The sequence below is a fragment of the Bombina bombina genome, chromosome 2 (assembly GCF_027579735.1).
Source record: "Bombina bombina isolate aBomBom1 chromosome 2, aBomBom1.pri, whole genome shotgun sequence".
Lineage (NCBI taxonomy): Eukaryota > Metazoa > Chordata > Amphibia > Anura > Bombinatoridae > Bombina > Bombina bombina.
In genome coordinates this window covers 1,138,029,823-1,138,047,700 of record NC_069500.1, presented here as the reverse complement: position 1 = coordinate 1,138,047,700, position 17,878 = coordinate 1,138,029,823, and positions in this window count along the sequence as shown.

Below are 17,878 nucleotides of genomic sequence, written 5' to 3'. Positions count from 1 at the left end.
AGGCAGATGAATTAACAAAAAGGTTGATAGCCAGGGGTTATGATCAAAAGAAATTGGATAAGACTAAGTTGGAAATCAGCAAAGTGAAAATAAGAAAAAAAGCTGATACAACTAATCCTTTACAATTTAATGAAGATACGATTGTATTCACAACAGAGTATACTAATCAGTTTTCTGACATAGTTAAAATCCTAAAGAAACATATGCCAATACTTGGTGGGGATCAAACACTCCAGAATTATATACCTGGTTGCAGATTCGTACCCAAGAAACCAATGACATTGGCGGCCCAGCTAGCTCCCAGTTTGGTTCCAAGTGTGAGAGCCAATAGTGGAGATAACTGGCTAAGAAAGGTAGGGTGTTTCAAATGTGGAGCTAAAACATGTTTAACATGTCCTATGATGGATGTAACAAATATTTTTCAATCCACAGTGGATAATAATGTTTATCCCATAAAGTCTTATGCAAATTGTAAAACTACGTTTGCGATTTATTTATTGGAATGTAGTCTTTGCAAGATCCAATATGTTGGAAAAACGACCAGAGAGGTCAATGTGAGGGTCAGGGAACATGTCAATGATGTGAAAAATTATTGCAAGGACTCAACTATTGCCAGGCACTTTAATCTGATACATTTTACCCATGAAGGGAAATTTAGAGTGAAAATTATAGATGTAGCAAAGGTCCCATTAAGAGGGGGTAATAAGTATAAGATTTTAGATAAAAAAGAATTATACTGGATCTATCAGTTGAAAACTAGAACCCCCAATGGCCTCAATTTGGAATGGGACATTAGCTATTTTGTATAGGATATCAATCATTAATCATTATCATTCCTTTTGTATATATAGTTGAGGGTAAGTAAGTCATCAATACAAAATTAGACCAAAGAAATAAACAAAATAAAATTAAAAATAAAACTAATTAATAAAATTACATTAAAACAAAATAAATAAAATCTGATAATTTGTAACATCTGGAACTGTGAACATTTGTGCTTACACATGAACATGTATACATCTATGTTCGTGTGTATTTTAAAATTATCAGTGATTCGTTTGGATACTGATATATACATATGAGCATATTTACATATTCTCCTGTATATATATATATATATATATATATATATATATATTTTTTTTTTTTTTGGTAGGTCTAACAATCTGAATAAGAGTTAATTGACTCTAATAAAATAATATTGAATTCTTCTTTTTTGGACATCTATACTAATGGATACAGTCATAGGCTTACCCAATAAGTACTTTTAGTGAACTGTTAAAATTAAAAGAAAAAGAATTGTTAAAGGTTAAATATTTAAATATTCAAACAATTTTCTTTCCTTGATAAGGGTTATATGAGGGTTGTGTGACATTGTGAACTGTAGCATATTTAGTCATTAAGTATCCTTTTTAATGTTTACTGTGTTTGATTGTGACATTGAAGGGTTAAAATATGTACCTGCCCACTACCTGTGTATAAGAAGGTTGTGGCTAGAACACCTGTTGTCTCTGATGAAGCGCCACTAGGGGGCGTGAAACGCGTCAGATGTTCGGTCCATGATGTACCTGTGTGCTTGTAAGATTGCTTAATAAAGTGAAAAATTTTATCACTACTATGTGCTGCCAGAACTTTTTCTTTTTGGACATTATTGGCAAGTAATCCGTTGCTTCATGGGCATTGCACCTGATCACCGCAAGCAATAGTGTGTGTAAACTGAAATCCGGAAGCCTCAGCGTCAGTGTTAGTGACGTCATCCCTGGGAGTCGATCACCGGAGTTTGGTGTGTAAGCTTGAAGCGGTCTCTCCTGCTAATTGGTGCTTATATACCCTGTGTAAATGTTTAATGATGTACCGATTTGCGTTGTAAATTGTGTTCATGTGTGCTTTATTAGCAATTAGTATTTGAGCAATGTGTATTAGGTGTGTGAATTTGCGCATGCTCATTTTAAGTTAGTATTTGTGGAATGTGTAGAATGCGATTATGTCATAGTGCTCGTTTTCTATAACATTGACCAATAGTATTATGTTTAAATGTGAATTTGCGATGGTGTGGTATTAGTGAAGTGTTGTATATGTATGTTTGTCCTAATATATAGTGATATTGAATGCGATTATTTTGCTAGTGTATGTATTTTTTTTATTTTTCTTGTTGTTATTTTGCGTATTTCCGCATCTTAAAGTATATGCGTATTCCCTGTATTTTATTTCAATAAAATTCCCCCCGCTTGTGAATGTGTAATGCTTCTGTGCTTTGTTTAGTGATTGTTGGTGTGACATTTGCGGCGTGTTATTGTTGTGCTTGATGTGGTATGCGTCATATGACCGAGCTGTGCGTATTTCTCGCGAGATCGAGTGTTAGATGAAAAAAGCGTGTTTGTTTGCATTTCCATTGATCTCTATGGGAGACTGTCTAACGCGGGCAGGATTCCGCGTGTGAAATACACGCGTTAGGAGTATCGTTAGAAGGTATTTTTTGAACTCTAAATACCGGAGTCAAACAATGCCGTGCGTTAGACATAAACCACGCGTAACGTTAACAACCCATCTACCGCCAAACTCCAAATCTAGCCGATAGTGTTTAAATATTTCCATATAAATTAATGTAATTAATGTTGCTAGTTGTGTTTTATTGTTTCTAATTAAAAGACAGTATAATTAACATTATAGATATACATAACTTATGTAAATATATAATTTAATGATACTGACTACTATAACATAAATATATATTAACATGTATATCTATGTTATCCCTAATAAACACAACAAGCTTACAAAAACACATTTTAATTTATATGCAATACTTAAAACCATTATGCAATATACATGCATAACTGTTTAAATATTGAATATGAATGCAAGGCCTGGCTACATTATATCTACAATCATTGAAATAAAATGCATGGTTATGTGTAATTCATATTAATTTAAGTATTGGATATATAAATTAACATGTAGATATTCTTTCTTGATGCATTTATTATTTAAATAAAAATATAAATTTTAAAATAAGATATTTGTTATAAAAGACAGTTGCATTATAATATAATTATAGTATCACATACTGCATGCCAATAAAACAAATGTAACACTAATGCCATTTTTTAAATATATATTTATATTTAAAATAAAAAAAACAACAATAATAAATAAATACATATTTATTTATATACAATAGTTAAAAGAATATGCATCATAGATAAGAATGCCTAATATTTTAAAAAACATAAATTATGCTTAACTGATAATTTCATTTCCATCGTTACGAGGAGAGTCTACGGCTTCATTCATTACTTGTGGGAAATACAGAACCTGGCCACCAGGAGGAGGCAGACACCCCAGCCAAAGGCTTAAATACCTCCCCCACTCCCTTCATCCCCCAGTCATTCTGCCGAGGGAACAAGGAACAGTAGGAGAAATATCAGGGTATAAAAGGTGCAAGAAGAAAAAAACTAAATTAATTTAGGTCCACCCAACGGAGAACCGGGTGGGAGCCATGGACTCTCCTTGTAACAATGGAAATGATCAGGTAAGCATAATTTATATTTTCTATCTAATATGAGGAGAGTCCATGGCTTTATTCATTACTTGTGGGAAACAAATACCCAAGCTCTAGAGGACACTGAATGAAAAACGGGAGGGTAAAAAGGAGGCGGACCCTATTCCGAGGGCACCACAGCCTGCTAAAACATCAAATTTGTAAAACTTTGTAAAAGTATGTAAGGAGGACCAGGTAGCTGCCTTACAAATCTGCTCTATAGAGGCCTCTTTCTTAAAGGCCCAAGAAGAAGCTAAAGCTCTAGTTGAGTGAGCCGTAATCATCTGAGGAGGCTTATGTCCCGCTGTCTCATAAGCCCAATGAATCATGCTCTTCAGCCAAAATGATAGGGTAGTAGAAGAAGCCTTCAGCCCCTTGCGCTTCCCCAAATAGACAACAAACAAAGCTGAGGTTTGTCTGAAATCCTTCATAGCCTGAAGATAGAATTTCAAAGCTTGAACCACATCCAAGTTATGAAGTAACCATTCCTTTGATGAAGAAGGTTTAGGACACAAGGAAGGAACCATAATCTCCTGATTAATATTGCGATCAGACACCACCTTAGGGAGAAATCCCAGTCCAGTGCGAAGGACAGCCTTATCTGCATGGAAAACTAGATAAGGAGGCTCACATTGCAATAATTTTATCTTATAAGGCTGCTAATTCATACACTCTGCGTGCCGAAGCAATGACCAGTAGAAAAAGAACCTTCCAAGACAGAATCTTAATGTCAAGAGAATGCATAGGCTCAAACGGAGGCCCCTGCAAAACCTTCAGAACCAAATTCAAACTCCAAGGAGGAGCAGAATGTCTAACACAGGCCTGATCCTGGACAGAGCCTGAACAAAAGACTGAATATCAGGGAGCTCAGCAGCACAGATAGAGCCAAAATCTGTCCCCTTAAAGAACTGGTGGCAAGTCCCTTCTCCAAACCGTCCTGGAGGAAGGAAAGGATTCTGGATACCCTGACCTCAACGAGATTCACACCAGAGTAAGTAGGTCCTCCACACCTTATGATAGATGCAATGGGTGACCGGCTTTCTGGCTTGAAGGAGAGTATCAATCACCCTTTCAGAAAAAACCCTTTCTGGCGAAGACTAAGGGGCCTATCTATCAAGCTCTGAATGGAGCTTGAGGGCCCATGTTCTAAAGACCGCTGCTCCATAACCCTGTCCGCCTGCTCTGAGCAGGTGGATAGACATTGGGTTGATTGACACCCCCCTGCTGGCCACGAGTCTACAGGGGGTGGCGTTGCATCAGCAGCTCACAAGAGCTGCTGGTGCAATGCTGAATACAGAGAGCGTATTGCTCTCTGCATTCAGCGATGTCTGTCGGACCTGATCCGCACTGTCGGATCAGGTCTGACAGACATTTTATAAATAGGCCTCTAAGCGTTCAATCTCCACGTAGTCAGCCTCAGAGAATCTAGATTCTGAAGCACATAGGGACCCTGTACTCGCAGATCCCTGCGACAGGGCAACCTCCATGGAAGGCACAATGACATACCCACTAGGTCCGCAAACCACGTCCTCCGCAGCCATGATGGAGCAATCAGAATAGTTGATGCTTGCTCCTGTTTGATGTGTGCCACTACACAAGGTAGAAGTGGTTATGGTTGAAATATGTACACTATGTTGAATCCCCAAGGCACTGCTAAGGCATCTACCACTTCTGCCTGGGGGTCCCTGGACCTCAACCTGTATCTGGGTAGCTTGAAGTTGAGTCTGGACACCATAAGATCTATCTACGGAGTCACCCAACTGTTGCAAATCTCTGCAAACACTTCAGGGTGAAGAGACCATTCCCCCAGATGAAAATATTGTCTGCTGAGAAAGTCAGCTTCCCAGTTGTCCACACCCGGGGTGTGGATCGCAGATAGCGAGCATTCGTGGGCTTCCGCCCACTCTGGAGTCCGAGATACTTCCCTCATGGCCAGGGAGCTTCTCGTTTCCCCCTGGTGGTTGATGTAGGCCACGAGGTAATGTTGTCCGACTGTAATCGGATGAACTTGGACAGACCCAGGAGAGGCCAAGCCTCCAGAGCCTTGAAGATCACCTGAAGTTCCAGGATGTTGATCGGAAGAAGAGACTCCTTCCAATTCCACCTGCCCTGTGCCGTCCTGGCACCCCAAACCACTCCCCAACCTGAGAGACTCACGTCTGTAGTCACAATCTCCCAAGATGGTCTGAGGAAGGATGTTCCCCGGGACAGCTGGTCTGGACGGAGCCACCAAGAGAGAGATTCCCTTTACCTGTTATCCAGAGAGATCAGTTGGCATAGGTCTGAATTATCACCATTCCATACACAGCTAAAGAGGCTGGAAATGGAATCTGGCGAATGGAATAACATCTATAGTGGATACCATGAGCACAATAACCTCCATGCACCAGGCCACTGATGGCCTTGAGGAGGATTGGAGGACAAGACAGCTGGAGATAATCTTGCAACGTCTCTTGTCTGCTAGGAATATCTTCCTAGCAATGAAGTCTATTATCGTGCCCAGGAACTCCACTCTGGTACTGGGTACCAGAGAACTCTTTCATGAGTTTACCATCCATCCAAGAGATAGCAGAAGAAGGAGTAGAGCACTCGAGTGGTCCTCTGCCAGCTGGCAGGACGGAGCTTGAGCAAGAATGTTGTCCAGCTAAGGAGCCACTGCTATCCCTCTGGATCTCACCACTGCGAGTAGAGCTCCCAGAACCTTCATGAAGATTCTTGGAGTAGTAGCCAGCCAAAGGGAAGAACTACAAACTGGAAGTGCTGATCCAGAAAGGCGACCAACCCTCCGTGAAAAAAGAGAGTCTGCCCCCTATGAGATCCAGATGGATTGGGGGCTGCCCCTTCATGACGATTTTGTCTTGCCGGGCTTCTTGTTCTGCTTGGCTTTATTCCAAGACTGAGAGGGTTTCCAAGATCCCTTGGACTGCTCGGCCTTCACGGCAGGTTGCTGTCGTTGGGACTTGTCTGAACGAAAGGGATGACAATTAGGACCCTTAAGTTTGTTCTTCTTATCCTGCGGTTGAAAGGCACCCTTGTCCCCCGTAATCGTGAATATAATTGAGTCCAAGCCTGGTCCGAAAAGAATCTTTCCTTTAAACGGAAGGGAAAGCAATCTAGATTTGGACGTCATGTCAGTAGACCATGACTTCAACCACATGGCCCTCCGGGTCAGCACAGAAAAGCCTGATGTCTTGGCATTCAAGCGAATAATCTGCATATTAGCATCACAAATAAATAAATTAGCTACCCTCAGGGCCTTAATTCTTTCATGTATCTCATCAAGGGGGAGTCTCCACCTCGATCATTTCTGACAGAAACATCTGAAACATCTTTCTTAACAGGGTCTTTGAATAGTACCCTAGACCCCTTTCTGCTAGAGGTACCAGTACAATTACTCCTAGAGAGGAGAGATCCCTCATGAACTCTAGAAAGGCAATCCGTTTCTCTGGATTTGATGAGAGATTTGACAAGAGGAATCTGCCCCTGGGAGGATGAGTTTTGAAACCTATCCTGTAACCCTTGGTAACAACTTCCAGAACCCAAGGATCCTGTATGTCTCTCAATCTAATGTCTTATCCATGGGTTCCTTAAACGATGAACTATCCTCAAGCGGGATAGTGGTGCGTTTACCGAGCGTGGAGACAGCTCCATCCACTTTAGGCACAGATCTCCATAATCCTAGCTGAGAATCTGGAACCGAGAACAATATTTTAACCAAAGAAGAAGGGAAGAAAGACAAACCAAGTCTCTCCCACTCATTCTTAATAATATTCGCCATCTTTACGGCAACTGGGAAAGTCTGGGGCACTACCATGTCCTCATAAACTTTATCAAGCTTAGTAATAGAAGGTTCCTCCTGTAACTTCAGTTCTGGAACCTCTAGAGTCGCTAACACCTCTTTTAACAAAAAGCATAAGTTCTCCATCCTAAACATAAAGTCTGGTTCCTCCGCAGCCGGAGGTTTAGAGGCCGCAGATTCCGACCCAGAGAGAGAGTCCTCCGAAGTATCGGAATACTCAGCATCAGCGTATAATCTAGTCTCAGCTACATCCAACGGAGTAGATCACCTCAGGGAAAGATAGCAATGTTTAACTTTTTGCTTGTACTTGGCCTGGCGAGGTAAAGCACTAATGACTGCAGATACCGCCATTTGTAACTGTTCAGCAAAATCGAGGGGCAACGTGGCACATCCCACAGGAGGATTAGAAATGCACTAAGGAGCTGCATGTGTAATCTGAGATGAATGTAGGGAACGCACCTCACGAGACGGAGACCCCTCAGAGGTGGACGGCTCAGTGATACTAAACATCTTGTTTCTTTTAGATATCACTATTTTATCGAGGGATGTGGAACATAGTTGAGCAGGCGGGTATACAGAAGCCTCCTCATAAATAAACACAGGCATTAGATTTAGTTAAAGAGGGAGTACCCTCTAACATATCAGAGTCCTCCATAGCTTGCACTTTAATAAGGACTATAGAAAAGATTAAACAGCACCTTTATACTCCCAATTGATGGGGCACTCACCACCTCCTATGACCCAGGCCCACAGAGAACTCATTTTTGTATCCTGCAACCGACGGTCAGGAAAAGGAAGAGAAAGAAGCCACTCCCGGTCACATGGAGTACTGTGCAGGACCGCCCCTGCAGCCAAGAAAAAGCGCGCCAACTAAAACAGGCTGCTCAGTAATCAAAGGAAGGTAAAGCCTGACTGTTTCACATTGCCAGAGCCACATCTCACGCATGTCACAGCAAAAAACACAATAAAGCAATATTGTATACATGCCCCCTGTTCAATAATCACCTTCCGGAGATATTAACCCTTGATTATATACAGATAAAGGTGTCACACTGTGACCCTGTCTTCTTGTGTTATCATTACAGATATAAAAATGAAACAATCTTACCAGAATCAATGCCGTGGGACAGGAACACAGCCTCTCAAGTTTGACAGTGTGTAGCATCGCTCCTGACATTGACTTGAATGAAGAAAGCAGGCAGTGAAACTAGTCAACACTGATTGCTTAAGGAGCTGGATGGTTTCGCAGAAAGACTCTCCCTGAATCTCCAGACCCTAACATTCATCAATGCTCTCACTGAGAGGCTAACAAGATTACTAAAAACTCCAGTCCCATTCAGAAGAATACTACCCTCCATAAAAGACTACTCCGAAATCTTCAGACACTTCTCTGCCATCCTCCTGTGATGAAAGGGAAAGAATGACTGGGGGACGAGGGAAGTGGGGGAGGTATTTAAGTCTTTGGCTGGGGTGTCTTTGCCTCCTCCTGGTGGCCAGGTTCTGTATTTCCCACAAGTAATGAATGAAGCCATGGACTCTCCTTGTATTAGATGTAAATTGTAGATAAATGTACTTCTAACCCCTAAGCTGCCCTAACCTAATCACCTAATCAACCCCATACAGGTATGGGGGGTGGTTAGGCAATTAAGGTCTAATAAATAGTAACCATAATTAATCACCTAATCAACCCACATACAGGTATTGGGGGGTGGTTAGGATATTAAAGCCTACAAAATCCTAAATAAAAATAATCTCTCAATCAACTCTCATACAGGTATGGGAAGTGGTTAGGAGATTAAAGCATAAACCGCCACCTCACAATGCAAACTAGAACTACACTAACAACTAACCCCCCTCTATACTAATCACCCTCTAAACTAACCCCACTAAGCTGCAAAATATTTTAAAAAATCTAAGTTACAGAAGAAAAACAAATTAACGATTACAGAAAATAAAAAATACATTATCCAAAATAAAAATATATATCTAACACTAAATTACATGTCCCATAAAATAACCCCCCTCACACAAATAAAAAAAACCCTAAACCCCAACTCTAAAATTGATTATAATTTTATGTAGGGCATTGCCCTAAAGCGGACAAAGCTCTTTTGTATTAAGAAACAAAAAAGTTGTAAAACCTCCTACCTACATTAAAGTAACCCTCCAAAATAAAATAAAAAAACTAACTTTAAAAACCTAGGCTACAAAATAAATTTAAAAATGACAAAACCTATTCTTAAAAAAAAAAAAAAAAAAAAAAAAAAGCCCTAACTAACCCCAGAAGTGTTATTCACAGTTGATGGGGACTCGGGTTCCTTATGATCCGTAGTCGGGCCCATCTTCATCCAGGCTCCAGGCGACCATCTTTGCAGCGGCAGAGGCGGATCTTGGAGGCCTCTTCCACCGCCTCTGCTCTACAATCTTCATCACTGGTGCAGCCCATCTTCATCCAGACTCCTGGTGCCCATCTTCACGGAGGCAGACTTTGGCAGCTGCTTCCGCCGCCTCCGCTCAGCAATCTTCATCACCGGAGGGGCCCATCTTCATTCAGGCTCCAGGCATCGGGGGCCCATCTTTGTTTCCAATAAAAAACTTAAATTATGCTTACCTGATAATTTTCTTTTCTTCTGACAGGAAGAGTCCACAGCTGCATTCATTACTTTTGGGAAATACAGAACCTGCCCACCCGGAGGAGGCAAAGACACCCCATACAAAGGCTTAAATACCTCCCCCACTCCCCTCATCCCCCAGTCATTCTGTCAAGGGAACAAGGAACAGCAGAAGAAATATTAGGGTGAAAAAAAGGTGCCAGAAGAACAAAAATCTGAGGCCACCCCATGAAAAAAAAAACACGGGCGGGGAGCTCTGGACTCTCCGTCAGACGAAAAGAAAATTATGAGGTAAGCATAATTTAAGATTTTCTTCTTAATTGGGGAGAGTCCACAGCTGTGTTCAATACTTTTGGGAAATCCATACCGAAGCTATAGAGGACACTGAATGCAGACGAGTGGGAACAAAAAAGGCAGCCCATTCTGATGGCACCACAGCCTAACAACCCGGACTCTCGATAAAACTACTGCAACCAAGCAGCAAGGACAAAAAAAAAATGGAGAAAGGACAAGGTAACTGTCCATCAAATAGAACCATAACAATGCCAGTAAGAGAGTACTCTAAAAACAGGACTCCCCTGAGCACAAAGCCCCTGAGGAGACAAAGGTCCTACTCTCTAGAAGCACACAAAAAAAAACTCTCCATGAAAAATGGCAAAGGAAACAACAAACAGAGTCCCACTCCACAGATTCCCCAAGCAAAGGAACAATCCAGTAAGAAGCTCCGAAAAAACCTTCATAGAAAATACCCGAAGATTTAAGGGCAAAAACGGAGAGAAAAGCACCTAGCATAAGTTGAAGAAAGGGCTACCAGACTGCAAGAGGACAAGGTCCCACAGAAAAAAACACTACCGACGGAGGAGAAACAAGAAAATCTCCAGATCACCTCCTATAAGAATCCAAAGCAACATCTGTTCACACCAAAAACGAAAGGCTTCCATCGGTAGGCAGGATAAACACCAAAACAGGACAAACGGTCAGCTAAAAAGCTAGGCAACATGCACCAGGACATCCCTGAAGAGGAACAAAAGAAAGCTCATAAAAACAGGGCAGAAAAAACTCCTCCCTTACTAGAAGACGAGGCAAGAAAGTACAACCCCTAGCCAATAAGGAAGAACCAGCTACTAAGGAAAGGTTCCCAAACCAACTGCAAGGCCTCCCAACCCAAGGAAAAAATCCTGCAGGAGACAAGAGACATGGTCGATGCCCAAACAGAGTAGTCAGAAAACTGTAGTGACTGATAATGTCCCAAAGACATGAGAGATTAGAAAAAATCCCAGCATCAACTCAGAGATCAGCAACTGAATCTCCAAGCACGCGTCCTTAAGGAAAGAACAGTAAGAAGGTACTGACACCCAGAGACTACTTCGGGATCCAGGATACCTAACTACACTACCCCGCGGAAAACTGAAGAGAGGATACACTAAGAACAAGAGAACCTCGACCTGCTGAACTCCTGGAGGCAGGTAAGAAAACCTACCTCAGGAGGGGCCAAACAGGTAAGTGCTGTAGACCGGATCCATCAAGATAAAAGGAAAACCGAGAAAACCAGAATATTTCAGAAAGGAAGTTTCTTGGGACAACTTCCACTGTCTCTTCCATAAGAGACAAAAAATGCTTCCGAAGGACTAAGGAGATTTCTCAGACCTGGGAAACCAAAACAGCTACCGGACACCGGACATATCCAAGCCCATCAAAATCTGGAAACAGAACAACCAAAAGCCAAGTCAAAGACAAGGGCTAGGTTAAAAATCTGGATACCCAACTCTGGACGCTCATTCTGAAAAAGAAATTGCACCAGAGAAGATGCAATCACTGCCAGGCTCCCATGGGGTCTAGAACTCTGACCTCTCAAGACGTATCCCAATGAGAGATCACTCAGCCCCAAAGGGCTTCTAGGATAATACCTACAAAGTCCCTGGAGTAAAGAAGGAACCAAAAGAGATAAGAACTCCAACCTTGGAAAGGAATCCCTGAGGAATCTAAACTGGATCAACCCCAGAAAACCTCTAGGACAAGAAGAGAACAATGAACAATCCTCGACGGCAAGAGAGACTGCCTAACAATCCCTCAGTATAAGGATCAAAGGAGGGCACTGCAAGGAAAAAGCGGCCCTAAAGAACCGGGTCTCCTCAACTAGATGACCGGAGTCCTACCCCAAAGAACCAGGGGAAGTAAAAAGGACTGGATACCTCAAAAAGGAGGAGAAAGCACTGGTGAAAAAAGGTCTTACAATAGGATAATGCTATCCACCAAGGCATATCAATAGAGGAAATAAACCCCCCGCACCAGGCACTGAAGATCTCCAGTAGTCATCTGAGCCCCTTCAGAAAAGAGGACTCCAGCTCCTGTCTGAAAGACTTCAGGAACAACGAAGATACTACCACAGCAAGATTCGTAATGCAAGCTATGCAGGGACAAAGACTTAGTATAGAGTACAACCAGTACAAGTTGGATGGCCCACCAAGATGAGATAAAGTAGAACCAGCCTGACATCTCAGAAGAAGGGCCCCCTAAACTTGTAAGTACAAGAAAACAACCTCTTAACAAGAAGTAAGCAAACATAGTACCTAAACAGGACCAGCCTGTTGTCAAGGATACAATATGTCTGATATAATATTCAAGAAAACAGAGAGAACTAGTACCCCCCAGGAACAGCCTGATTAGCAGGGTACAACAACTGTTCAGGAACTAACAGAAAGTGCTAACCCTAGTAGGGCTAGGCTAAGCAAACAGACTAAGAAGCCAGAGGCTTCAAACATTATCTTAACATTATCAAGCTCCACACTAAAAGAAACACATCCAACTGGATTAAAATAAAGTAAGCAGCACCCGCAGGCGAACGCCAAAAAGGAAGGAAACACTAACAGGTCCAGCCTGTCAGAGATCGGATTCCTCTAGAGCTCAGAACTGGAATTAGATACACAGATAAAGACAAACAGGGGTAGGATTTGCAACCCTCCCCTCACCTAGCGCTGTTTGCCCTCCAAATCAGAAGACTTAGGATCCGGAGGCAAATAAAGACTAAAATCTTCCCAAGCCTCCAATACCTGCCGTAGCAATATGCGCAGGCGTGTCAGACTCGAAAGGCAAAACTCATCTCCAGCAGTGCATCTGAAGGACCCTATCCTGATGGCTGACCCCCTGAAGCATCAGAGGGGACCCCACCCCCAGTGAAAAAGCCCATCAGCAAAGGAGGACACGGATAAGCCCTCCAATGTAAATGTACCAATGCCACTAATATGGCCATGCGCAATCGAGCAGCAACCTCAGGTGGGAAGAAACCTCCTTCCGTAGAAGGGGTAACGGAATTTGTAGGAACAGACAAATCCAGGGAATGCACCTCATGGGACAACAGAGTCCTCAGTGGCGAACGGCTCAGGGGACTCCAATCTCTCCCCAGAGGGAGAAAAGAGCGCTCTATTACGGTATAGGGAACATACATAAGTAGGCCGGATAACCCGGCCCTCCATGCAATCCAAGCATGGAACAGGATCTGAGTCAGAAAAATCCTCCTCTGAAAATTCAGAATCTTCCATAACTTGACCAAACAAATTTGAACAAAAAAGAATAACTGGCACCTCACCCCCAATGGCTGGGGCACTCACCACCTCCTATGACCCAGACAACCAGAGAGACAGGCCCTCTCCTCCGCCACTCAGTCACGAAAATAAAAATGCAGAATTCAAAACTTGACGACGCCCGGTCACGAGGTGCAACATGTAGGCCAATAAAAGCTTGCCAGTCTAGAAGAACTACGTAGTTCAACATGTAGGCCAGAGAAGCGCGCCAGTCCAAAGAACTACATAGCACCAAAAAATGTACATTCCGTAAAAGCCAAGAGCCCAACATTTCTACACATAAGCAGACAGAATCCCATAACAAACATGATTAAAGTCCCCCAATGCTCCATAACCCCCCTTAAGGAGATATTAACCCTTGATTCTATAAAAATAAAGGAGTCCCACCGAGACCCTGTCTTCTATCATTTACAATACATCCACAATCTTACCGGAATCTATGTCGTGAAAAAGGAACAAGGTTCTTTAAGTTTGACAGATAATAGCGGAGCCTCTGACATGTAAATGAGTGAAGAAAGCAGGCAGCGAAACTTTTCAACGCTGATTGCTCATGGAGCTGTTAATATGAGATGGGATGGTTTTGCAGAAAGACTCTCCCTGCATCTCCGGACTCTAACTTTCATCCATGCTCTCACTGAGAGGCTGACAGGACTACTTAAAACTCCAGTCCCATTTCGAAGAGTACTACCCTCCATAAGAGACTAATTTGTATCTTCCAACACTTCTCTGCCAACCTCCTGTGACGAAAGGCAAAGAATGACTGGGGGATGAGGGGAGTGGCTGGTGTGTCTTTGCCTCCTCCTGGTGGCCAGGTTCTGTATATCTCAAAAGTAATGAATGCAGCTGTGGACTCTCTCCGTTTAAGAAGAAAATTATAATTAGAATTTAAAACAATTCTCGCTATTTTCTGATTTAGATCAGCCAATAGTGATTGAATGATTTGAAATCAGCCAATTGGTAGTAAGTGGTACCCCTATATATTGGGGTTCTGCACTTCCGGGTTTCAGTGTGTGGCAGAGATTGCATGAAGTCAAAGGCTCCCCAAAGAGAGCCGAAGAAAAGAAGATTCATAGCAGAGGTGGCGGAAGAGGCTGCCCAAGTCTGCCTCCACCAAAATGGGCCCCTAAAGTCTGGATGAAGAAGGGCCCAACGACGGATCAACATAAACACTTTTGAGGTTAGTTAGGTTGTTTTTTTTCTAAGAATAGGCTTTGTTATTTTTAATTTTATTTTGTAGCCTAGGTTTTTAAAGATTTTTTTTTTGGAGGGTGGGGTTGTAACTTTTTTATTTTTTATGCAAAAGCGCAATGCCCTCCAAAAGGCCCTTTTAACCCCTTAACGACCCTGTTTGTCGCTGGTCATTAAGGGATTGTGTGTCTATAATAGCCACTCACTATTAGTCCCTCCCTCCATCCGGATAGCTTGCTAAAATAGCTCAGTTTCACAGATGGTGGTGAGACCGAGCTATTCAAAACAGCACCCCATAGAAACCCCATAGGGGTTAAGGGCTATTGTAATTTATTTTAGAGTTAGTTTTTTTTTATTGGGGGGCTTTTTATTTTATGGAGCATGTCGTTTAGTGTTAGGTATATTGTTTTTTATTTTGGATAATATAGTTTATTATATTTAGCGGACTAAACTCCGCTCCTCACACACATGGAAGAGCGGAGAGTCACGTGAGTGGGCTGAGTGAAAAAAAAGAAACTGTGCCACAAGCCTGTTAAAATAAGCACGTGTATCAAAACGGCTCAACAGTACAAAACATAACCGAGCCGTAACAGCCATCCAGACTTTAAATGTGCCCCTTGCTATATGCTTATCCAATAAAAGTTTTAATGACCAAAAACTTCTCACACAGTTTATAAAGTCCTAAGCACACAGCTTAAAGGGACACTGAACCCAACATTTTTCTTTCATGATTCAGATAGAGCATGCAATTTTAAGCAACTTTCTAATTTACTCCTATTATCAATTTTTCTTTGTTCTCTTGCTATGTTTATTTGAAAAAGAAGGTATCTAAGCTATTTGCTTGGTTCAGGACCCTGGAAAGCATTTATTCATTGGTGGATGAATTTATCCACCAATCAGCAAGAACAACCCAGGTTGTTCACCAAAAATGGGCTGGCATCCAAACTTACATTCTTGCATTTCAAATAAATATACCAAGAGAATGAAGAACATTTGATAATAGGAGTAAATTAAAAAGTTGCTTAAAATTGCATGCTTTATCTGAATCACAAAAGACAAAATTTGGGTTCAGTGTCCCTTTAAATTAACCCCTTATACTCTCTATATGCCATTGTTAAAGGGACAGTATACACTCATTTTCATATAACTGCATGTAATAGACACTACTATAAAGAATAAGATGCACAGATACTGATATAAAAATCCAGTATAAAACTGTTTAAAAACCTACTTAGAAGATCTCAGTTTAGCTCTGTTTAAAAGGTTACTGGAAAGCCCACTACAAGTGGGATATAAGACAATCCCCCCCTTCTTTTGCATATGAAAAGACCCTTTACACAAACAGGAGGCAATGTTATTTAAAAATAAGCAAAACTATACATTTAAAATATATACATATATGGGCTATATAAATAGATCATTTACACAAAATTTATGCAAAGAAAAAATGAATGTATAATGTCCCTGTAAGCATACATTGTGCCTGCAAATCTGCCCCAAAAAGGTATCTAAGACAATGTAGATAATCTATGTCCCAAAATTTGATCCACTAAAGGTTTTACCTCAAAAATGCTATCCTTCAGAACCTATAAGGAAAATGCACTTACCTGTGGATCTAGCTGCAGAGCTAGATAGGTGTGAACAGTATTCCACCCCCCGTCAGAAACCTGTAGTAAAAAAAAGAACAGACGGCCAGATTACGAGTTTTGTGGTATGAGCGGCTCTGTAATAATTTGCAAGTTATTGTCACCGCTCACCTCCCTATAGTGCTGCTATTACAGGTTTGCAAAAACCCGGCATTAGCAGGCAATATGGCAGCGTTGAGCTCCATACCGCTCACAAATACCAGCGCTGCTTTGAGCTGGTTTTACGTGCTCGTGCACGATTTCCCCATAGACATCAATGGGGAGAGCTGGCTAAAAAAAAGCCTAACACCTGCAATAAAGGAGCGTAAAGCTCCGTAACGCAGCCCCATTGATTCCTATGGGCAAAGAAAACTTATGTTTACACCTAACACCCTAACATAAACCCAGAGTCTAAACACCCCTAATCTGCTGCCCCTGACATTGCTGACACCTACATTATACTTATTAACCCCTAATATGCTGCCCCGACATCGCCGCCACCTACCTACACTTATTAACCCTAATCTGCTGCCCCCAATGTCGCCGCCACCTACATTATACTTATTAACCCCTAATCTGCCACCCATAACGTTGCAGCCACCTACATTACACTTATAAACCCCTAATCTGCTGCCCCAATGTTGTCGCTACCTACATTACACTTATTAACCCCTAATCTGCCGCCCCCAATGTCGCTGCCACTATACTAAAGTTATTAACCCCTAAACCTAACCCTAACCCCACTAACTTTAACATAATTAAAATAAATCTAAATAAAAAATACAATTTATACCTAAATAATTCCTACTTAAAACTAAATACCTGTAAAATAAAAACAAACCTAGCTACAATATAACTAATAGTTATATTGTAGCTATCTTAGGTTTTATTTTTATTTCACAGCTAAGTTTGTATTTATTTTAACTAGGAAGACTAGTTAGTAAATAGTTATTAACTATTTACTAACTACCTATTTAAAATAAATACTAATTTACCTGTAAAATAAAACCTAACCTGTCTTACACTAACACCTAACATTACACTACAATTAAATAAATTACATTAATGAAATAAAATTAACTAAATTACAAAAACATTAAACACTAAATTGCACAAAATATAAATCAAATATTTAAACTAATTACACCTAATCTAATAGCCCTATCAAAATAGAAAACCCCCCAATACAAACAACCCCCAACAGTTAAACCCACCACCCACACAACCAAACCCCCCAAAATAAAATCCTATCTAAATAAACCTAAGCTCCCCATTGCCCTGAAAAAGGCATTTGGATGGGCATTGCCCTTAAAAGAGCAGTTAGCTCTTTTTCTTTGCCCAAACCCTAAGCTAAACACAAAACCAACACAATAAACCCTTAAAAAAAGTCTTCATCCAAGCGGCAAGAAGTGGTCCTCCAGGCGGGCAGAAGTCTTCATCCAGACGGCATCTTCTATCTTCATTCTTCCGACGCGGAGCGGCTCCATCTTCAAGACATCTGGTGCGGAGCATCCTCTTCTGTTGACAGCTAC